Here is a 23,254-nt window from a genome sequence, read left to right as displayed (position 1 = left end):
CACGCAAATCAGTATACAAGTAAAAGATCCCCAGCGAAGCAAATCTACAAACACAGAGAAATTTAAGCCTGGTAAATCTTACAGCCAAAACGAAACGTTTATCCACTGAAGCAGCACCATATCACCAGTCCTTCTCCGCCGTATCCAGTCAGTTGCAAGAGGTGGTCAATCCCAAGTCGCCTCCAACTTGATCGGGTTACCCGTCGGTCACCACGTGCCAAAGTCCGTGAGCTGCCGTTGCTGTCTCACGAGTCGTAGGCCCATTTACGAGCCGTAGGCCGATCTCACCGCTGCCATTCAGTTGTAGGATTTCAGGACCATCCCACCGCTGGCATCCGGTTGTAGGAGTTGTCGGACGTACTGGGAGGAAATTCGAGGGGTGGGGACAGGACTAGGCGAGCAGGGTTTACATACTTTTCCATTCCAACAGGGGATACATTCGACAGCCTAGCGTGACTCCCAAATGGAGCACGCAAGACGAAGCATACAGTAAATGAGCCCGAAGCTCCAAACACACTGTACAGAGCACGAGCACGATCATGAGCACCCAGCTCACGAGCACGATCACAGAGCACGATCACGAGCACCTAACTCACGAGCACGATCGCAGAACACATCCTAGCAGCCGGCAAACAGCTGCTTATAAACACTCCGTGCTGCCTAGATCCTTAGGTGAGGCAACCATTCGACCAGTCATCGAAGCTGAGCCGCCTTTGAGCGGGAGGGCTTACACACGCGCTTACGCACTTGTTTCACTGCCCCCACCGAGATGAGACGGGCTTCGTAGAACTCGGGGCTTATGTCTTGAAAGGCGCGTGGGGAGGTGTCGCCAATTACCTTCCCTTGGGAACTCCCCCGCTCACGGCAGACCAGATCGGTGGTGGCGGCTTCAGTAGCAAAGCCTGGTTCGTCGAACTCATCTCGGCCTTTCCGCGACGGAGAGTCGCTGACGCGGCGTATTGTCCTCCGCACAACGTAGACTTAGTGGCGCCGTTCGGCTAGAGGATAATGGTGGCTTCCCAGAAAACGCCAACCCTGCTGCTGCAGCTGGCTGAGAAACTTTACATGTTGGCACCTCGGCAGGCCGTTCCTAACACCGCTGCTTCGACTATTTTACTGCGCTGGCAGCCAGCGTCCTAGCGTAAACAAGCTCGACCCCACTCCACAATGGCGGCACACATCGATTGTTTCGCTTGTTTTGGTTGTCAAGGTTTGCAGTTTTGAAATCTGATTGTATGCGCGACGCGAATTGTGTAGTACTTCTTGGAAGCCACGCGGCATCACCGATTTCACTGGAACCGTCCACGGGCCATGTATAAAAGCCTACTTGTTTGACCTGCAGATCAGATTTTCCACTTTTGCCGGATCTGCTATATGTATCTCTCAAATCATTTGCCTCAATATATTGCGAAACGAAAACACGTATAGAGCTGCGCTCAAACTTCGCGTTAAGGGGTACCTTAATCGTCGGTGAATTTTTCGCCCGTTCACATTACCCTAGACCGACGTTTTAGCGCAGAGGCCTTGTGTAGCCTCGATCAGGTGCCATCCACCGCACGGATACTGTTGCTGATACAGTTATGTGCCGTAAAGCCATAAAACAACGTTCAGGCTCAATTTCTCTACACATTGAGCTTATATATGCTGGCTCCGCGATTGCACTACCTTATGCACCACCAAAAGGTGCATTGAGAAAAAGAAAATACATAAATGGACGCGATCGTTCGCAATAAATGTCAGTGACTGCCGCAGTAAGACTTTACTGGAGCTGTACCAGCCTGCGCGTTTGCCACTAACTTTTCCCCTTGTAAATAGTTGTATATGCGTTTGTACGTCGGCAATATAAATAAAACAACATAAATAAGAAAAATTCGACAACCCGGCAAACCAGGCAAAGAAAGCTGCGATGTGAAAATTGTGTTGTGGAAGCGTATGTCAGAAGTGACATCTAATTTCTATTGTACCTACGCTAACTTGTGCGATTAAAAGCCACCACCCAGTTAGGAAGCGCCTCTTTATTTCAACGGTGATATAGGGGTCATCGGCTAACGGAAACCTATTTGACAAGCATCAATCACAAATGCTCACGAGTGCACGGCTAATGTGTCTGCGTCCCAACACGATACGTTGAAAACCGCAGTAATGGCACTGCTACTTCAAAGACCAGGGGTCCCGCCGTGGTTGCTTAGTGGCTATGGTGTTCGGCTGCTAAGCATGATGCCGCGGGATCGAATCCTGGCCGCACTCCGATGGGGACGAAATGCGATAACGCCCGTGTACTTAGATTTAGGTGCACGTTAAGGAACCCCAGGTGGTCCAAGTTATTCTGACGTCCCTCACTACGGCGTGCCTCATAAGCAGCTCGTGGTTTCGGCCCGTAAAACGCCATAGTTTTTAAAAACCAGGGTAATGTGCTATGTATTTACAAATGAGTATAGCGTAGTTTCGCCAGTGGTGCAGGCAATGCGCGGATGACAAGCTCCAGAAATGTTGGCCATCCTGAACCGAAAACCGTTATTTTTTTTTCTTTTCGCTTTGGCTCCGCACTGGGAAAAATCGTGACATTTTGGCCAGTTGCAGTTCGAATAAAAATAACACTTTTTACCAGTTTTCTATTTTCCGTCCAGTTTTGGTTCGATACCCTGGTTGCGGTTCGACACACTGGAGCGTGATCATCTGTCGTACCGCAAGATGACCATGCCCTCTACGTAATGAATATTAGTAGAACAGAGATGAAGCCAACGTTTCGACAAGGGCCTTCTGCGTTTGAGATGCCTACGTCACCGAGAGGAGGTCATTCATCTGATCCATGAGAGCCAAGTTCCTTGAAAATACAAGATTTAAAATTGAGCTGACAGAGCTGATCACGCCGCAAGAGGTTTGCTGATCGTGGCTGTCATGCGATCTTTCAATTACCAGCCGCTGCTGTATCGGAGTTGGCACGTGCCTAATTGAAAACTTTGTCTCATTTCAAGACAGGAACTGAGGCATGTACATTTATAATCGTCGAAGTTACTCACGAGCTGGGAAGACATCATACGCTTATGCAAGGCCCACTAGTACAGCTGATACGTGTAGCGTTGAAGACGGGTCATGAGAACGTTACCAAGGGAGAGCATGTCACTTTGGCACGTCGTTTTGATAATAATGCAATCTGATGGCAACTTCATGAGTGCTACGTTTGTCATCTACAGGTCTTAGTGCAAGGGCTCGGTCGAGACGGGCATTATGCTACAGTCGATGCATGAACAGCTCCTCTCGCTCCAAGCCGACCGCTGCTGTTGCCTGCCCACCATAGCTGAAGCTAACGTCTGCGCTGATTGTGTCCGATTGCTCTGAAAGTGGGTGCCGGTACAGTCTATCTGGCCGCTAGCACAGTACACCCTAAGCGAAATGACACCCTCGACGTTGGATTGGATCTCGAAACAACAATTTTGCAACCTCGCTTTCTCTGAAAGAATTCGAAAATGGGGGCGTTCGTTAGCGGAGCAGCCGTATTGCGCCTTCTTATTCATTTTCGGATGCTAAAAGGTTGTTTTGCGCGGAAGATACACCTTGCAGAACTAAACTGAAGGGTGCTCGGGCACTTGAACATTTCAAGCAAGTAAAATGTATTTTCCAGCACTTGGCGCCAAGTCGTTTTTCGAGCATGTCGTATGATCACAGTAGGCTAGGGGTGTCAATCTACTACTCCATGTATGTTGTACATGGCGTCTGAGGTGGCGGAAAGACGTAGTTTTTTTTTCCTACCCTGGTGCCTTTCGGTTTTTACCACTGGCTTCGTTTACGCTGTTTCAGCTCAGTGTTGTTCTATAGAGCAGCTCTCAATCGCCAGCAAATCCTAGCGCGTCAGCCAATCGTAGTCCTTCAGGCGCACGTTCTTTCTGGTGTAGCATAGGGGCTAGAGCTTGCGCTCCAAGTCATGCGCTCTTTCGTGCAGTATCCTTCGGAATAAACGTTCGCAGGTGCGCGCGGAGCAATACTGCATTTACTGTGGAGGCGGCGCGTCCCCAGTCCTCGTTAAAGTGGACAGAGACGCCACTGTCCTCTCCTTCCTAGCTGTCATATTTGACTGCTAGCTTCGCTTAAATTGTTTCACCTTCGTGTTTCTCTATACCTAAACTGAAGCCCTGAAAAGCGTGGCGTAACCCTGTCAGAGCAGCTAGAGGGGCTACTACACTTTTAAGATTATTTTAGCAGGATGCGTTGTTGGGCAAGTTGGTTCATTGTATTTGGAAAGATTGGTTGCGCTTTGTAGACGATCACAAGGTGCGTGCGCTGTCAGGAACTGATATTTAAGTGTTTCCCTCGAATAAACCTCAGTTGTTAGTTTGCCGCCCTCCCGTCTTCTTCCTTGTGATCGTCTAAAAAGAGCAACCAATCTTTCCAAATACTCTCAAGATGATTTATTATTCCTTGTACTTATGTCAGCGGTGTGGTCGAAAGCATTTCCGACTGGCAAAAACTCACCCTTTCAAATGGATGTATTAGTTTGCCTGAACAAACATTTCTATTGCAACATGGTGTTTTGAGCTAGCAAACGGTCAGCATTGCGTGCCCAGCAAAAACGGCGTAGAAGACGACGAAGTCAAAGAAGGATCCCGCTCCAGCTGGAGAACCGTCCCTTCGTGTCTGACGTCTTTCGTGTCTGGCTTCTGGTACTGTTGTTTGCTCTTGCCTTAGCGCGTGACAAACTGGTAGAGGTGCGGGGTAATCTAATCTACGCATCGAACCCTTCCGAGCAGCAGGAGCTCCAGCCCCGTACCGTTGATTACGCCTGTACACCGCGCCAGCAGAAGGATCCGAGGACAAGCCCCTGAGTTTGGATTCCTCCCAGAAAAAAATGGCAGCTTCGACCACCCCAACTGCTATGGAAGGCACAATGCCGATTCATTGTACGCTACTCAATCCGCGAACGCCGAATCCCTTCCACGGCGCCATACATGAGGATGTTGAAGATTGGTTGGTGCACTGTGAATGTGTTGCCGCATTCAACAAGTGGGATGACGCAGACAAACTGAAAAACGTATATTTCAGCCTTAACGATGGCGCACGTGTTTGGTATGAGAACCGTGCAGATGCCCTAACTTCATGGGTAGAATTCAAACGCCGGCTTCTTGAGACATGTGCGAGCCCTGATCGCCGAGAGCGAGCTGAGCGTGATCTCCAGTCCCGTATACAAATGTCGAACGAAGGTGTCGCAATGTATCTCGAGGACAGGACGCGTCTCTTTCGACGAGCCGACCCAAGCATGTCGGAAGAAGGTGCGGTACCTGATGCGCGGAGTGAAAGAGCAGCTGTTCGCCGGTCTCGTGCGCAGTCCTCCCAAGACTGTGTCAGAATTGCTTTCCGAGACCGTCACAATGAAACAGACTCTTCGGCAGCGGGCACCACCGTACTAACGCCAAGTGAACGCTGCCTCACCTACGGACTTCTTCGGAGCTCCTCAAGGGGGCTACGCAGATTTCTTTCGAGATCTCATTCGTTCTGTAATCCGCGAAGAACTCCAGAAACTGTCGGTACCCTCACAGCCGACGCTCAGCTCTCTGTCCAGCGTTCTCCGTGAAGAAGTCCAGCATGCTCTAAAGGCCGCCCCACATTCAGCGTTTTCCCGGCGTTTTCTGGCGTTTTGTCACCCGTCGTCGCTCGGCGTCGACGCTGAGGCTGGCGCCAAGCCAAAACGTCGTGCTCAAGGGACACCAGATCTCGCCGCCGCCGTCGGAAGCGGCTCGACAGCGCCGACCAATCAGCGCATGGCAGGGCGTGGCCGCGCTGCTGGCAACTCTTGCAAGAAACTTCCGCAGATTCGCAGTTCGCGCCGTCATTGCTGTTTGTTTGGTTGCTTCAATCATGCTACCGGCGAACATCGATAACGAGCTTCTCATAGCCATTGTAGAAGCAAGGCCGATATTGTGGCAGACCAAACACAAGGAACACAAGAATCGTGTTAAAAAAGTTTTGTGGATTGAAGTCGCCGCCATCGTCCTGCCGGGTGTACCAAATGAGAAGCAGGAGCTTCTTTTTTAGCAGCAAAAGCTGCTGCCTTCTTTCCGTGATGTGGCGTATGGCGTCTAGCAATAAAAAGCACCTACTTCCCCCTCTATCATAGAATAAAGAACCCTCGATGCTCAGCTTCGCACGCCGACGCGCCGACCGCTCGTGATGTTCACGCCGATATTGCTGCCAGTTTTCTGAAGCTTAGCCTTGTGTAATTTTTCTACACAGCCCTGAATATTTTATTTAGCGTAAAACTATGCAAAAGGCATAAGTATTGCATTGAAGAATACTTATGACAGCTCTTTTCATTGATATTACACAATTAGCTTAGGAGGTATCTGGTAAAATAAATCTGGTCACATTGTGCGACGCTGCGCTGGCGCTGGTCCGCGTGCCGCTCGTGTGGCTGGACGCCCTCTCTGGCGCCGTTCATGCGACCACGCCGGGAGACGCAACGCCAAAAAACGCCGGTAGAAACGCTGAATGTGGGGCGGCCTTAAGGCAACCACCCTTCAACACAGAAGTTCGACCGCTAAGAACTGACAGCCCCCGTATGTCATATTCGCAAGCTTTAAAGCAACCTGCCCCAACTTCATCCCGGCTTCGCACCGCGTGCTTGGCCATGCTACAGCCCGTCCAAGCGACCTCGTATTATCAGGACCACCGACAGGCCCCAAGGAAATCAGACGTGTGGCGGGCATCTGATCGCCGTCCCCTTTGCTTTCATTGTGGCGAAGCTGGGCATGTCTACCGACAGTGCTCATATCGAGAGCTCGGACAACGCGGATTCTCAGCAAACTCGCCGCGACCTAGCTTCGGGGGCGTCCTCCTGAAATTGAAGAATACGTTGCCCAGCAGCGCGGATCCCCATCAGTTCGACACCAGTCACGTTCCCCTTCACCGCTGCGGTTTTCTCCGACTGGCCGTACGTATTAGAGCGTGGTGCAGGGTCGGTCGCCCAGTCCGCGCCGGGAAAACTAACCACAGCGGCCTTCGGGGGCGAGGCCGCTCCGTCTGGACGTGCTCAAGGACCCCTACTGACGCGTACGTGGACCGACGATACATCGACGACGACAGTACCTGCTGATTAAGGAAGAAGAATTTCCTTGTACATTTCTGTACTGCTCGATGATCTCGAATTGACTGCTTTAGTGGACACTGGAGCGGATTATTCTATAATCAGCGAAAAACTGGCCACCCTTCTGATGAAAGTGACGACGCCTCGGAATCAAACGCCAGTTCGTACAGCTGGCGGGAACATCGTCACACCACTCGGCATGTGCATGGCACGAATACAGATTCGCGGCTCTACGTTTGTTTGCCAGCTTCAGCATTCTCCCTCAGTGTTCTGGAGACCTAATCATTAAGCGTTTTTTGCCTGAGCCTACCCACATCATAATGATGTAAATAAAACTGACTTGACTCTCTCAGGGAGCACGGAGCTATCATCGACATTCGACAACGCCTCGTCACTTTCTCGACAAAGTGCGCCGCAGCGACTACCAACACCATCCACCCTCGAGCATCTCTTCGTATCATTGATGACGCTGTCACGTTACCAGCGCGGGCAAGTGTCGTGGTTCAAGAGGCATGTGACAGACTCTTACACGGTGAAGCGGTCGCAGAAAGCAATCACTCTCCCCTGCTTTCTCAAGGTGTTTGCGATCTCCATGATGGTCTCTGTGAGGTTGTTATCACGAACTTCAGCTACGAACACCAGCACCTTTTCCCCGGTACTATCATTGCCTACGCCGACCTGATCGCCGATGTCACTGAGTGTTTTGTTTCCGAGGCAATCGGCACTGCTGAAGCACCTCTGCGCAACGTCGACATTAGTCCAACGCTTCCTGAAGAGAACAAACAATCTTCGCGCGAGCTGTTGCTAGAGATCTTGCTTTTCACGGTCGTCGAAGATATCGATTACGAAACACTGTATCATGACCTATGACGACGCGCCCCCCATACGGCAACAGCCTTATCGTGTTTCCTCGACCGAATGGCATGCGATTCAAACGCAGCTGAACGAAATGTTTAAATACGGCATAATACAGCCTTCATGCGTTCCCTTGTCATCGCCAGTCGTTCTTGTTAAAAAGAAGGATGGTACGTTTCGGTCTTGTGTTGACTACCGGAACCTAAACAACGTCACAAAGAAAGACGTGTACCCGTTGCCTCGTGTCGACGATTCTCTGGACAGGCTGTGGCGTGCGAAGTATTTCTCCTCTATTGACCTGAAAGTGGCTACTGGCAAATTGAAGTAGATGAGCGGGACCGCAAGAAAACTGCTTTTGTGACTCCGAACCGCCTTTACGAATTTAGAGTACTCCCTTGCGGCCTCTATTCCGCTCCAGCTACATTCCACAGAATGATGGATACCGTTCTCGCTGATCTCAAATGGAAAAGCTGCCTCGTCTATCTCGAAGATGTTGTCGTCTTTTCAGAAACTTTTGACGAGCACCTTCGACGCCTTCGGAATATACTCGAAGCCATTCGATCGGCTGAACTTATACTCAAGCCAGAGAAATGTCATTTCAGTTACGAGGAACTGAAGTTCCTTGGTCACGTCGTGAGCGCAGCAGGTGTTCGGCCCGATCCCGAGAAGACTGCTGCCGTGGCTGCTTTTCTAGCTCCAACCCACAAGAAAAGTGTCCGATGATTGTTGGGCTTGTGTGCATATTATCGACGCTTCCTTGAAAATTTTTCGAAGATTGCAGAGCCGCCATTTCACCTTACGCGTGACGATGAGCCATTCCTCTGGACTAATGAAGAACAGACCGTCTTTGCGGAGCTACAACGTCGATTGTCTTCTCCTCCCGTGCTCGGTCATTTTGATGAGGATACTGACACAGAAGTACGCACTGACGCCAGCAATATCGGTCTCGGAGCTATCCTGGTGCAACGCCAAGACGGGACTGAACGAGTTATCGCCTACGCGAGCCGCACTCTGTCACGCGCCTAGTCCAATTATTCCACCACAGAGGAGTGCCTCGCGCTTATTTTGGCTACTACAAAGTTTTGGTCGTATCTCTACGGGCGGCCATTTAAAGTTGTGACCGATAATCACGCTTTGTGCTGGTTAACCAACCTCCGAGACCGTTCTGGGCGATTGGCACGTTGGAGTATGCGACTCCAGGAATGTAACATCACCATCGTATACAAGTCAGGCAGAAAACATGAAGATACTGACACGCTATCACGAGCACCTGTTGCATCTCAGAATCCTGACGAGGACGACGACAGTACCTTCCTGGGAGCCCTCAGCAGGTCGGATCTGCTCGCTAAACAGCGATCGGACGCGGAAATGAGGCCCGTCATCGACCACTTAGAAGGCGGCATCGCCTCCATTCCTCGCCCTATTTCGCGACGGTTGTCGTTTTGCCTACGAGAGGGCATATTATACAAAAGAAACACAAGTGCCGGCGACAAACCACATCTTATAGGAGTGCCTCAAGCCCTCCGTGACGACATCCTATTAGCCTGCCACGACGAGCCGATATCTGGTCACTTGGGCTACTCAAGGACTCTGAACATGTACGACAACTCTACTATTGGCCTAGATTGACTGCTTTCGTCAAACGCTACGTGAAAGGATGCCGTGAATGCCAGCGCCGCAAGTCACCACCCTTCAAGCCTGCAGGCCTTCTACAACCCATCGACCCTCCGCGTACGCCGTTTGATCAGGTTGAAATTTGGAAGTTGGATCAAGTTTGACCATTTCCCTTGTCATCCTCCGGCAATGAGTGGATCATTGTTGCAACTGATTACTTGACGCATTACGCTGAGACGAAGGCACTACCACGCGGGACAGCATCTGAAGTTGCCCAGTTTCTTATGCATCACATTGTGCTTCGGCATGGTGCACCGTCATTCATCATCACAGACCGAGGGACGGCATTTATGGCAAAGTTTCCGGACGACATCTTCAAGTTGAGTTACACGAGTTATCGAAGAGCCACTGCATACTACCCTCAGACTAACGGCTTGACAGAAAGACTAAACAAAACACTGGCAGACATGATCTCTATGTATGTGGATGTGAGGCACAGAACGTGGGACGAAATACTGCCGTACGTAACGTTTGCGTACAACACTGCCACGCACGAAACTACATGATTCAAGCCGTTTCGCCTCGTTTATGGTCGAGATGTTTGAACTGTGCTAGACGTCATGACTCCGTATGAATACATCGATCAGCTCGACCAGTTAGCTCCTGACGTCGAGGAGTACATTCAGCGTGCCGAGGAAGCACGTCAACTGCCCCGTGTGCACATAAGACAGCAGCAGTGTACAGATGCAATAAGGTACAATCTCCACCAGATACCTATGAGCCTGGTGACCAAGTTTGGGTTTGGACCCCATTAGACGGCGAGGCCTCAGCGAGAAACTCCTGAGCAAGTACAGCAGTCGTACACAGTACTAAGGCGTGTAAGGTACGTGAACTATGAAGTGATGCCAGACGGAGACCCGCCATAGCCCAAGCACCGATTACCACGCGCAGAGATTGTATACATGTCGTCCGCCTCAAGCCGTATTTTACATGGTGATGTTTATTTAGTGTACTGGTGAAACAAACTTTTTTTGTTTTTGCTGTAGTCGCGTCCTCCTCTAAAGAACTCGAACCGTTTTTTCCCCGACCACTGAACACATTTCTTTTTTTGCCTCGTGTGCATGTCCATGTGTGTGCTAGCGCGTTCCCTTTATTTTTTTTTTGTCTCAACTCATTTTTGTACTTTCCGTGTACGTCTTGTGTTTGAGCATCGAGTCGATGCTTCATTGGGAGGGGGAATAATGTGTTCAGCATTGCGTGCCGGGCAAAAACGGCGAAAAAGACGACGAAGTCAGAAAGGGATCGCGCGCCAGCTAGAGAACCGTCCCTTCGTGTCTGGCTGCTGGTACTGTTGCTTGCTCTTGCCTTAGCGCGTGGCACTACGGATGTAAGGGGGTGAGTTATAGACACGAAAAAACACGCTTTCCGGTGCAATTTTATTTAGTATGGACAGAGAAGTCACGCACGCGTGAGGCTGTGGCTCATTCCGCACCTAACCAGCCAGCTGAGACGGCACGTGAGTGTATACAGTTTTGGTCATCTTTAACAACTGCTCGAGATTTTAGCGGCATTGATGTTTTAGCGCATACGATACATCTCAGAAATTCTCAATAAAAGACTCAACGAAATTTTTTCCCTTTAATTTTACATACATACGTGCTGGACGTTTGGATGCTGCACTTTGGAAGCAAAAGAGTTGGCGAGAAGCACACCATTATTGCGGAGCAACGTAAGCTCCATAATTTAATTTAGTCAGCGGAGGCTTTCTGGCCGAAGCTGTTCAAATAATGACGCCAGTTGAATCCTCTATAGTGACCCAATAATTACAATAGAAGTGAGATTTTTGTTTTTAAATTTACTGTAGCTTTTCCAGATAACCAGAGCCTAGGTCAGAACACTAGAGAACTTGCACAGGCCTTTCGTATTTTTTATTTCCGCGTAGCAGCAGTCACTAGTGTCAGTGCCGTGTCAGTGAAGAGAATACAGTTCCCCCCCTCAGTTTACGATCGATATACGCGTCTCTTCTTCCTTGTGCGGCACCAGCCGGCAAGGAACAAGTTCGTTCTCTCCGCGGTGCCCGCTCGCCAGCCGCCGCGCTCGGCCCGAGACGGCACGGAATGTCACGGTCATCGGTTTCCAGTTCGCGCGACAGCACCCGGCACGAGCGCTCGCGGTCCTTTTTCTCTTCACTTTAGCTGCCATCGCTTTTTCCACTCTATTTCTTGCCGCCGGTAAGGTGATCCCCACAACAAAGGCGGAAACGACGCTTCGCTTTCTGCTGTCCCTGCCAGCACGTTTCTCTTACCGCACCTGGGAGTTTGCGTTGCATGTGAACGAGTTTCTAAAGATTTTATGGCTGTTTAGTAAATATAGACCAGGTAACCAGTACACATATTGTTCTATACTATCTTCATCCTCGTTGTTGTAGCAGACCAACATCGTTCGCGCCGTGATCTCCGGGGCCCACTGGTCAATGTCCCGTCAGTTTGCACTTCGCTGACCCGTTCGGCCTAAAGCTGCACGCCGCGACGAGCTGCGCAGCGTAACACGTATTACGCCACGCTTTATACGCAGCTGTGGCGAAATGCACCTTTGGTTTCTGTTTATTGCCCCCCTTAGCTATAATATTTTGCCTGCGCCTTATGCAAATCACCAGATTATACCTCTGCTGCTGAATCGATGTCATCTCTTTTGAACTGCATCAACTCTCCTAATGCAACGCGAATGCCGGGTAAACGGATTGCAGCGACAGCAGCGCTCGGGAAATCCAGTGGCAGAATACTGCTCCTCGCGGCCTGTAAAAAAGAGCCAACCTTTTGCTCCCGCCAATTTCTGTAACAGTGCAGCGCCACGCAAAGGTTTCCCCAGGAATTCAGATTAGGGGAAGCGAGGTGCCTAAATCTCAGGGGGGTAGGGGGCGAGGAGAAGCGGCCGTCATTATTTTTTTTATTTGTGTCATTGATGTGTGGCATAGGACTAGCAACTTTTACGACTCCACAGTCATGATGAAAACTTCCAACGATTATCTACCTTAACACAAGTACTGAAGTCCTATTTATGAACAGACGAAACTAAATAACAAAGACTACGTGAAATATGCCCTCTGCATAACCATGGGGAAGTCGAATCCGTGCCCAACGTTGTACACACACGCGGAAGGTGCGCATCGGAGCTTTGATATCAGACACGACGACCAACGTGGCACTCACACGTATAGATACGAAGTTACAGCTGCTACACTCAACGATTGGTTGAATATGTACAAGCGTAGGCACCTTGCACATCCAAACCATTCGCTCAATAACTAAACTAGCAAAAGAAATATAAGCCAAAAGGGGAGCATCTATTTACTTCCTACTAATGGCGTCCAAGTCCTGGTATCCACCACAAGTCACCACAAGCCAGCTATGGACGATCTGTTCATTCGCGCACATGCCCTTCTCCCGGCGCTATAAAACAATATTTCCCGTCGTGTGTAAAAAAAATTCACCGCCGATTACGACACTCCCTAATGCGAAATTTTAGCGCTGCTCCATACTCAACGGTTGGTCGGCGCTTGATATTTCCCGCCATGTTCCATACTTGTCTTCATTTCGGGATATATTGGCTGGCGCGGAGAATCTGTCTAATGCGGCACGTTGCAAACGGAGCGAAATGTGGCGCGACTGCCTCGCTAATCGGGAGATCTCGAGAGGCAGCACGTAGGTGACGCGTTGGCGTGATTCAGAGCAGCTGCCGCAGACAGACCTTCGCTCATGCAGCGCTTTGTTTCCGTATATGGCATCGGTGGCGTCATCGGTGAACAGGCGCTACTCGGGCGCCATCTCGTAGCCATCGTTGCCGCAGAGCCCATCTTGCGCGGCACTACATTTTTCTTCTCACGCTTCGCCCCTCATCCACATTCCTCCTCGCGTTCTCTTCGCTGCCGCTGTCCTTCGACTCCCGCTGCGCCCCGCCTTCGCTCTTTCCCCTTCGTTCGCTCGGTTACGAGGGACACCGACGCTCGCCGCAGGAACAACCGCCTAAGAGCTGCGCTATAAAGAAATCGTTACAAATTAATGGGATGCCTCATGAAAAACAACAGGGTATGTAAACTCCCCCTAGGTGCTGTGCAGGGAAATGCTGGTGCAATGCTGTCCTCTAGCTGTTGTCTCCACTTTCGGCTTCCCCACTTCAGGATATTAAAAAGCGTATTCTCTGTATTGTCAGCACCCCTGCCTATTTCTTTATTCTTCTATTTTGCTCTCATAAATCCAAAATACGTCTTAGACCTCAGGATTGCAGTTGGACCTTGGCATTTACAACACGTATTTGTGAATCAGCCGTTGTGCTACGGTTCATCTTTGTGTGTACTTTAAAACAGATCGAAAGATATAATCTCCCTAATGCAGTAAAACATGTCTTTTGATCACGGCCGGCGTGACTTACGTGCCTTAAGGCCAGAAATGGTGCGTCAACCTTAGACGAGAAAATGCGGTATCTTGAGGTATATGTACATGGAAAAGACTGCGTTAGTACAACCTACTAACCCTTGAGCTTGGAATCCAAGAAATGTAGTACGCGCCACTACTTCAGTCCAACAGAGCCGAAGAAGAAGGCCCACAGGAACCAATGAGCGCACTGCCATAAGGCTCACGCCCGCGCGCTGTGCGGTGTCGCCAATAGTGCTGAAGTTCATATTTCGCTGGGTAATCCTCGGCCGTCTCCGCAAATATGACGTACTACTCGCAGCCGTTGGTTTTCTAGCCGTAACCGTCGACGAACACTACTAAAGCTGTTCCCGAGCAGGGAACGACGTAGCAGACACACGCACAAAATTTCTCATGCTGTAGGCACAATGAGATCTTGAGGGATATTGGTGTCTTCTGCTACGTCGACAGGTCCACCTACTGTTTAATCAAGAGCGCTATAGATTGGACAGTCTTAGCAGCATGTGTTCTGCTCCCCGCTCTACTCGTATACGTTTGCCCGGCCGCAGCGGTTGAACGGAAAAAGAATCGGTTATAGCTGAGCATTCATGCATTCGTCGGGCTGGATGGATGGATGGATGGATGGATGCTATATGAGCGTCCCCTTTGAAGCGGGGCAGCGCAGTGGATTCCGCTACCAAGCTCTTATTGTTATTTTAGCTAATGTACTACACCTATCCTTACAAAAAAAAAAAAAACAGACAAGGAATTCCTGTCGTCAAACTTTCTCAACCACTATTGCGAACTTTGTTTTCGTACGCCTCCGTTTTTGTCGTTTCCCTACTTTTCTTCCAATAATCTTCCTATCGCCTCTTACTAATCTCTATTACGGACATGTTTACTTTCCCTCTACTCTCGCTGAACCCAAGTGCTTCAAGAAGGCCAGCTGGGCTTAAGTCGACCCCCTGGGCAGATATCTTCACATTCTAATAAAACACGTTCCATCGTTTGCCTAGCTTTACCACAGCAAGCACATGCTTCTTCTTCCTTGTATTTCGCTTTATAACTACGCGTTCCAAGGCATCCTGATCGCGCTTCGAAAAGTAAAAAGCTTCGCTTTATCATAAATTGTTTCTTTCCTGATCTCGTTTTTTCCTCTTAGGTAGTTGCTCATAGCAGGTTCATTTTCCACTGCCGCCACCCTGGAGATTGTCTGAGCCTCTTGGACTTTGCGCTTGACGTTCTTTGTTGCCATGTTAATTATTTTATTTTCTTTGGTACATACTGCTAGCCTTAACGAATGCTTTGGCAGGAAAGGGTACCTGCATAAAAGGGAAAATACATCATTCACACAGGGTTCAACGATAATCGTTTACAAGAGGCATTGGCTTTGGTTTAAAAACAAGCTTATTCATACACACGTACAGCGATATAGACAATGCACATTCATGGTGGCAATAGAACATAATGTAAAAACGACATTTCATCATGTAGCAACAAAGATATGGTTAGACAGCTTAGACAAAAAAGAATACTTACTACTACTTACTTACTTACTATACCGGTCACATCCTTGCTGGTAAGCTTTCTAGTTATTTTCCTCCACTGTGAATTAATATTCTTCCTGCACAAATGCTTTTAGCACTCTCGCAATTCATTTACTTTATTCCGTATTCCTCAGTCTTTTTTCGAAATCAATTTCGCTCTGACCTTCCCTCACTTCAAAACTTGTCCAGCCCATATCACCCTGCACAGCTTCATTTGTAGTATTCCCGTGAGCGCTGATTGTGAGGCGTCCCACTAACCTTTGCTTGCCATCGAGTCCTGATTCTACCCCTGACTTCAACCAAACAACCGCATTTCCAAATGTAAGTTCTGGAACCATTACACCTTTCCACATACCCCGGAGCACCTCGTACCTATTGTATCCCCATGGCGCTCTGTGTTTCATTATGGCCGCATTTATGTTCCCCTTCGCTGTTATTGTTTTTTCCTACATTTCCATATATCTATTGCTGTCGTTTGTCCACATACCAAGGCATTTATATTCTTTAACACTAGGTATTTCTTGGCCATGTATTGATACTGTCTGTTTATTGAATACAATAAAACTTAATTAAGGAAAAGTGAGACATCCACCTAATCGTAGCAATTGCTACAAAGGAAACCCTACGGGTACCTCGGAAAAAAAGCCTCACAGTTGAAGAAAAATTTGTCCTGGTCCGGGACTCGAACCCGGGACCACCTCTGTTTCGGGGCAGCCGCTTACCATCTGAGCTAACCAGGCGGCTAGCAGATAGCAGAACGAAGTCGAATCTGTCAACAACTCAAAGCAAAGGCAAGGGTTCTCACGTAATAGTTCTGCGGAAACCCGCAAGGTCGAGAGAAGTAATTAATTAAGGGAAAATAAGACATCCATCTAATCGTAGCAATTGCTAAGATTAGGTGATACAATTTCGTAATACAATTTGTTTATTAACTCGAAGGTTATACAATTTCTCAATAAGTTTTGTGTGACACACCCGATCAAAAGCATTCAAAAGAAAAAAGAAGAAACTCAGTGCCCTTCCACTATGTGAAGAAGGATGACCGGCAAAGCTGTGTGTGTGGGCCCCTTAATGACGAACAGCACCTCCACCGCGGGTCGGCTCGGCACTATCTTCGGGATCGGCAAACGTATGGGGAATGCTTAACGCCTGCTTCAACTTCGCCACGGCTCGGCCCATTCTTCCAATACCTTCGGGATCGGCCCACGTATGGGGAGTGCTTAACGCCTCCTTCACATCCACCGCGGGTCGGCCCGGCATGGCACTATCTTCGGGATCGGCCCACGTATGGGGAGTGCTTAACGCCTCCTTCACCTTCGCCGCGGGTCGGCCCGGCATGGCACTATCTTCGGGATCGGCCCACGTATGGGGAGTGCTTAACGCCTCCTTCACATCCACCGCGGGTCGGCCCGGCATGGCACTATCTTCGGGATCGGCCCACGTATGGGGAGTGCTTAACGCCTCCTTCACATCCACCGCGGGTCGGCCCGGCATGGCACTATCTTCGGGATCGGCCCACGTATGGGGAGTGCTTAACGCCTCCTTCACATCCACCGCGGGTCGGCCCGGCATGGCACTATCTTCGGGATCGGCCCACGTATGGGGAGTGCTTAACGCCTCCTTCACATCCACCGCGGGTCGGCCCGGCATGGCACTATCTTCGGGATCGGCCCACGTATGGGGAGTGCTTAACGCCTCCTTCACATCCACCGCGGGTCGGCCCGGCATGGCACTATCTTCGGGATCGGCCCACGTATGGGGAGTGCTTAACGCCTCCTTCACATCCACCGCGGGTCGGCCCGGCATGGCACTATCTTCGGGATCGGCCCACGTATGGGGAGTGCTTAACGCCTCCTTCACATCCACCGCGGGTCGGCCCGGCATGGCACTATCTTCGGGATCGGCCCACGTATGGGGAGTGCTTAACGCCTCCTTCACATCCACCGCGGGTCGGCCCGGCATGGCACTATCTTCGGGATCGGCCCACGTATGGGGAGTGCTTAACGCCTCCTTCACATCCACCGCGGGTCGGCCCGGCATGGCACTATCTTCGGGATCGGCCCACGTATGGGGAGTGCTTAACGCCTCCTTCACATCCACCGCGGGTCGGCCCGGCATGGCACTATCTTCGGGATCGGCCCACGTATGGGGAGTGCTTAACGCCTCCTTCACATCCACCGCGGGTCGGCCCGGCATGGCACTATCTTCGGGATCGGCCCACGTATGGGGAGTGCTTAACGCCTCCTTCACATCCACCGCGGGTCGGCCCGGCATGGCACTATCTTCGGGATCGGCCCACGTATGGGGAGTGCTTAACGCCTCCTTCACATCCACCGCGGGTCGGCCCGGCATGGCACTATCTTCGGGATCGGCCCACGTATGGGGAGTGCTTAACGCCTCCTTCACATCCACCGCGGGTCGGCCCGGCATGGCACTATCTTCGGGATCGGCCCACGTATGGGGAGTGCTTAACGCCTCCTTCACATCCACCGCGGGTCGGCCCGGCATGGCACTATCTTCGGGATCGGCCCACGTATGGGGAGTGCTTAACGCCTCCTTCACATCCACCGCGGGTCGGCCCGTCAGTGCACTATCTTCGAGATCGGCCCTGTGCCCACGTATGGGGAGTTTTTTGGTTACGACACGAAAATTTCCTTGGAGGGTAGAGGTATACAGCTTCGCTGTAAAATCCATTGCTGTAATATCAATTTGCTCCTTGTTATTGCGACGCCTAAAGAATGAGACACTTCAAAAAGCTGCGTCACTGTTGACAAACGTTGGCGAAAGCCATGCTGCTTGCTGCAGGATAAGTTATTTTCTATATATTCAACGAGATGTTTCGATATTCTGTGTTCTAACATATTACACGCGCTGCATGTCACGGAAATTGACCGATAGTTTCCCGCCAGTGACTTATTGCCCGCTTAAAAATAGGCACAATGCGTGCAAGGAGCCAATCTTCCCGCACATCTCCGATAGGTAATGGCATTGCGAAAATTGTGGACACAAAATGTGTTGTCCATTCGCAATAACGCCTCAAGAAGTCATTGGGTATTTCATCGGGGCCACAACATTTCGTGGTATCCAGTTTTAAAAACAACGCTAAAATGCCTCCTCGAGAAAGTACAATACGATCTGTACTTTCACACGGCAACAAACTATCGCTCGCATTTATGGGGTGCCTATTACTGCCAGGTGTAACTACAGAGTTAAACATTATGTTAAAAGCCTGTGCGATCAAAGCTGGCCTGCAACAGATGTTTCCGTCTGCCTTAATTTCATTAATTTTGCACGTAGAACCAGATAAGTAAGTCCAGAATTTTTGAGGCGAGTTTTGCAAGTAATGCACCAATGTTGTTAAAAAAAATGCCGCCTTCGCACCTTTCAGTTCGTTTTTAACTTGCGTACTGAGACTGGCTATTTCTGCACATCGCCTTGGCGTCCTTCTACGTGCACGGTACAGTCGCCGCTTCAAATGAATAATGTTTCTAGTTGCCCATATGTACTGAGTTTTCCTATGCGCTTGATTTTCTTGAGCACATATTTTTCTAAACAGGTGCGAACAACTGATACAAAGTATCTCCAAACACTATTTATGTCATTATCGACCGGCATATTATCAGGAACATGTGCTAAGTAGTCAATAACCGTCGTGTCGTGAGCCCGATTAAAGTTATGCATATATACAGAGGATTTTTTTCTAATTGCGTCTTTCATATACTTAAAGTTGCTACAACTGCTTTATGATCTGATATACCATCCTCTAGGGGGGGGGGGGGGGGGGGTTGACATCATAATTAAATGTTCCGTCAGTGAAAAAACAAAAAAATTCAGCGTGGATTGATCTTGCCCCTGCGCCCTAGTCGGCCCATTAACTACATGAATAAAGCTATGCTTAAGCGTCCTCTATAACCTTATCAGCGCTAGGCTTTTCCACTGGCCCCGTAATTGTCGCATCCCAATCGACACCTGGTAAATTAAGATCCCCTGCTAACGCAATTCTGGCATCCCTATAGTATTTAAATGCGGGTCAAGCGCACACAAAAATTCAACAGGGCTTCCGGCGGCTCTATAGATGACGCCCACTATCAAAATGGTATTGTCAAGAAATCGTTTGCACCACACACTTTCATGCCCGTTTATGGATAGCACAGTTTCATATCTGAGTGGTTTCTTCACTAGAAACGCCACGCCACCGCCTCGCTTTGCTCCATCTTTGCGAATTACATTGTAAGTACTTGGAAATACCTCATTGGTCCTTGACGTCACTGTGCAGCTTCTGTTATGGCAATTAGCTCTGCGTCGTGAAACCATGACAAGTATTCAAGCTGTCCTACCTTATTTACTATGCTCCGGGCATTAACGTTAAGTAATCTTATTTCGGGCTGCCTTGAGCGTCAGTCAACGTTTTCGATAGCAAGTGGCGGTTCATTGCGCAGTCTCACGTGCACATTCTGCTCAAAGTCCCATGTGCAAGCAATGCTATTGATAAAAAGCTTATCGTGAACAAGACTGACCTTTGCGCCATCGCGTTTATCACACTGATCCGATTTACAAAATAGTCTTCTTTTTGCGACTGTTTCCGGCGAGTAGTCGTCACAAACACTGATTTTTTCTGCTTTGAGTTTCTTGCAGTTCTTAAAGATTGCCACCTTTTCATTGTAATCGTACAATTTTAGGATAACAGGTCTGTCGCGTGATGGTTTCTTTTGACCAAGCTTATGCATTCTCTCAACTGATGAAACCGTGACGCCGTTTCTAAAAAATATATATATGTGTATTTTTTACAACTTGCTGCTCGAAGTCTTCAGGCGTTTCGTTTTCAGTCTCGGGCACACCAAATACAATAACATTATTTCGTCTTGCCCGGTCTTACAAATCAATTAGTCGTTGCTGTTAATGCTGAACTGTTCGCTTAAAGTGTTGAACCGCTTTTTCTAGAATTTTCACCCGAGCACATTGACTCGTAATTTTAACAAGGCTCTCTTCCAAATTGGTGAGCCTGTTGTCCATTTGAATTCGCTTATCCAAAATTTGTTTCAGCATTTCTCCCACAGTTGGGCCAGGATTTGTTTCTGCGTATTGTAGGAGTTGGAGGCGATCCCACCGCTTCCACCAGTTGTAGGAGTCGAGGACGGACTTCGGGATGAAACATTTGGGAGGTTTATTTTACATTATTTACAGAGAGACGTCAATGAACAGTCGTACAGTCATTACGGGCCGGCAGCAACTCGGACGCTGCGGCCCGCGGCAAGAAGTTCGAGAGAGGTGAATCCGGGAATGCTCCAGGCATCTCTGGAATGCCCTTGCTGCTCCCGGTCTCTCTTTTAAGCCCTTCGATGTCTGGAAGACGCGTCATGTTCGACCAATGGGAGGGTCCGCTCAGATGACGCCATTTTCGACCAATGGTAGGCGCCCTTGCGGTGGTGTCACATGCGGCGGCTCCCTGCGGTCTTGCCTTGCTGACTTGCAATGCGCTCTTCAAAGGCGGACGGGGGCGACGCTTGGGCCCCAATTGTCCGAGAGCCCCCTACTCCCGGCGGTATGGCCTCGCTGGCCTGCAAATGCCCTCTTCAAAGGCGGCCGGGGCGACGCTGCCAGGCCTTCCCGGTACATCACAGCCGTCTGGCTTTGGGACTCACGTTACCTGGAACAATGCTGGGCTATCCCTTCGTTTTCTGGAAGAGTCAAGCATTGAATAGCTCCACCGGCTGTGGGGCCCGCCGACTTGTTTGCACGTGTCGTGCCTCCGGAATGCGGCATACGTGCTCCTGCATTCCTTACTTAGCAGTGGTGCGATTCGATGTGGTCTGGGGAACTCGAAGGGGGCCTAGAAAAAGGTCCCGTATCTAACAGTATGCGGAAAGCAAGACCTTTAGATTTGGCCACCACATGCTCGAAACTACAAAACACTCCACAGGGAGCGGCAGCAACCATAGACATTGGCAATTTGGCCGTAGTCGTGTTACGTCAAAGTGATAACCAACCTGTAAAACAAGCCATGCGTGGTTATGCGCCATTGCCGCTGCCGTGGTGCAGCACCCACTGAAGGTAGCCGAGTGCAGTGCTGGCTTTATATGCCCGCTCTCAGTTGCAAGTTGTTGCTCCTGCTTGACGATCCGATCGGCTCATCCAGGTGACGTTCCCCGTTGCTGAACTGGGCTCCGCATTGCTGACGATAAGCGCCAGAGTCTGTAAAACAAGTCATGCGTGGTTATGCGACATTGCCGCTGCCGCCCCCAGTTGCTCGAGGGCTGCCATTCTCGAAATTCGATTAATAATTTTGTCGAGAATGTAAGACCCCGTATGAGCAACCTTAGTGACGGAATGGTGTGGCGACATAATCCGCGTGTACCCCACGTCATATAGCACGACATGACATATAGCGTACATATACATAAATACACTGAACCTCACGGCGACGACGATGACAAAAATTCGCTTGGAGCGTCCATATAATTGCTATAGCAATAAAGCAAACTAACGGCTGTATACGGCTACTAATACGTTGTTTTAAATCAGTTAGCCTTATTTTCTGGGCTTTTTATTTGCAGCTCGTCGCGGCAGCCTCGCGCGAGCGAACGGCGTGCAGCGAAGCCTGGACAGAACGCGCCGAGTGGTAAATTTTCGCCGCTGAAGTTCTTGCGTAGCTTCCACAGCGTACTTGTCTGAAGCGCAGCATAGGCACCTCACCACCGCAGAGTAATTGCCTCTATGTTGGGTAAGCGCTTTTCTCTTTCCAAAACATCGCGACCACTTGGCGATCACTTACTGCCCGTGCAGACGACGTTTCAACACTGTCCCCCTCGTCCCGCCAGGCAATGCAGGCACTTTCTGAGGACGGCGTGCCTGCGCGACGTTGTCCGCTTGCTTCCTGCATGCGCGTGTTCCCCCTGGCCAACTATGCGTTCCCCCGGTCGACACCTCACTTGTTCGTCGGCGACACGCGAGCGTTCTCCGCTGTGCGCAGCTGCCCCTCGTCTGCTCCCGAGTCAAGCGGGAAGCGATACTCGCGAACGAACCCGTGGCACACGCCGCGAGAAGCCATCGGCGGCCCTCTCATCTGCATTCGTCGCTGCGCGCTCGACGCTCCACTTGCCGCGGCTGCTGTACGTGCGCAGGCGCATTTTTTTTTTCGTCTTTCTGCATTTTCTGTTTCAACCACAACGAAGCAAGCTTGTTTGTCTTCTTTCTTTCCGTTCTTTGTTTCGTCTCTTTGGGTCTCCATTCTTCGCTGGTGCTTAGACTACACTTTCTCCTTTTTACGTTTTTCTTATTGGCGATTCTGAGATGAAGCGTGGGTATTGTTAAAGAGCCTGGCGCTCATTTCTTGAAAAGCCAGTGTCTACTTCAGCCCTGCTCGGACGCGTGCTTTCAAGATTAGCTTAGCTGCGTAAGTTTCTATCCTGTCCCGTCGAGCGCTGTCGAAGCATTTCTCAGAAAAGGGATGAGTCGTTCTGTGAAAGTTTTAGAACATGACCACAGATGCGAGATTAGTATGTATACATTGTCTTAACGCTTCCTGCTCTTGTGCGCTCACCAGCTTGCCTTTCTCTGAGCTGTCTTCAGTTGGTGCAACTTCTGATTGCTTACAATTATTTTAATAAGGAAAGTAGGCGGAACCTACCTGAACGGAAAGTGACCAATATATGCGTGGCTTTGTGCAGCAAGCATGGTGTCACGTGTGCAGATGCAAACATGAACGTATGTCGATGGCAGCGGACACTCGCTGTCAAAACGCTGGCGTCAGGAAG

The 23,254-nt window shown here is 49.9% G+C and overlaps 1 long non-coding RNA gene across 1 annotated transcript; it reads right to left on the bottom strand.

Annotated features, from left to right (window-relative positions):
- Positions 1–15,200: 15,200 nt before the first annotated feature.
- LOC142559426 (uncharacterized) lies at positions 15,201–22,542 on the bottom strand. Its single transcript, XR_012823108.1, has 3 exons — positions 22,273–22,542; positions 21,488–21,692; positions 15,201–15,275 (listed from the first exon to the last, which is right to left on the bottom strand). It is a non-coding gene; the product is annotated as an uncharacterized LOC142559426 (long non-coding RNA).
- Between the last annotated feature and the right edge of the window lie 712 nt (positions 22,543–23,254).

Source organism: Dermacentor variabilis, chromosome 10 (assembly GCF_050947875.1).
Source record: "Dermacentor variabilis isolate Ectoservices chromosome 10, ASM5094787v1, whole genome shotgun sequence".
NCBI lineage: Eukaryota > Metazoa > Arthropoda > Arachnida > Ixodida > Ixodidae > Dermacentor > Dermacentor variabilis.
The sequence above is the reverse complement of the archived record's forward strand: the minus strand, read 5'-3'. Positions and strand labels throughout refer to the sequence as shown.